Raw genomic sequence first — 1,044 nt, forward strand, 5'->3', positions numbered from 1 at the left:
TCTGCAGATTGTCCACCCCCGCTTCCTTTAACTCCATCCAGCCTTGGATTGTGGTACTCACGAGAATGCTTTGCAAATTCTTCAACCAACTCTTTGACTTCCCCCCAGATTTTTCTTAGTTAGTGGTCCTTGAGAATCAAGGAGTTTCCTCGTCATGACATTAACACCATCATAAAATATTGAGACTTCTTGTTGTATGTTAAGGTCATTTTGAGGACAATTCCTTAACAATCATTTGTAGCGCTCCCATGCCTCATAAAGTGACTCACCCAGATTTTGCTCAAAATTGGTTGTTGTCTTCTTGAGTTTAGCTATCTTGGAAGGTGGGAAAAGTTGTTCTAAAAACTGCTCGCGCATTTGGGCCCAAGTAGTGATTGCACCAGGTGGTAGTGCCTTTAGCCAATCTTTTACAGCTCCTTTAAGGGTGACTGGTAGCATCCTCAATAAGACTGTCTCTCTAGGAACATTTGGGACATTAAAATAGTCTGCTATGTCATTAACTTCATCCAAATGCTTGTAAGCATACTCATGATCCTTTGTAGAAAATGGTACATTCTTGAGTGCAGTAAGGATGTGTCCTTTCAGTTCGAATGGGACAGTTGCAGGAATTGCAGGTTGTATTAGGCCAGGACTAGCATCATCTCTAATTCTCTTTTTGTAAGCTCCCAGGGACATATCCGCAATGTTTGCCATTTTGTTTTTTGGCTCGTCTTCGGTTTCACCTCTATGTAGTTCGAATTCTGGGTCGGATTCGTACTCGGATTCTTGTAGGTTAGATTTTTTATCAAAGTTTTCAACTTTTGATGATGTACTAGATTCTCCCACTTTCTTTCCTGACTTCTTTCCAAAAACTGACTTTAGATCTTTGAAAGGCGACTTCTTTGGTGTTTGGTTCACTCCTACGTTCTTATCCGTCTTCTTGTGAAGGGCCGACTCTGGATCTTCAAGTGGTGGCACCACAGGTGTGTTGGAACCTCTGGTCATGAACTACTACAAAATAAACAAAAATAAAAACGTAAAATTGAACTAAAACCGAAAAACAAA

General features: G+C 40.6%; 1 non-coding gene across 1 annotated transcript; it reads left to right on the top strand.

Annotated features, from left to right (window-relative positions):
* The first annotated feature begins 202 nt into the window (after nucleotides 1–202).
* On the top strand, nucleotides 203–309 carry LOC111883913 (small nucleolar RNA R71). Its single transcript, XR_002847536.1, has one exon. It is a non-coding gene; the product is annotated as a small nucleolar RNA R71 (small nucleolar RNA).
* Nucleotides 310–1,044: the final 735 nt, after the last annotated feature.

This window comes from Lactuca sativa, chromosome 2 (assembly GCF_002870075.4).
Source record: "Lactuca sativa cultivar Salinas chromosome 2, Lsat_Salinas_v11, whole genome shotgun sequence".
In the NCBI taxonomy this organism is placed as follows: Eukaryota; Viridiplantae; Streptophyta; class Magnoliopsida; order Asterales; family Asteraceae; genus Lactuca; species Lactuca sativa.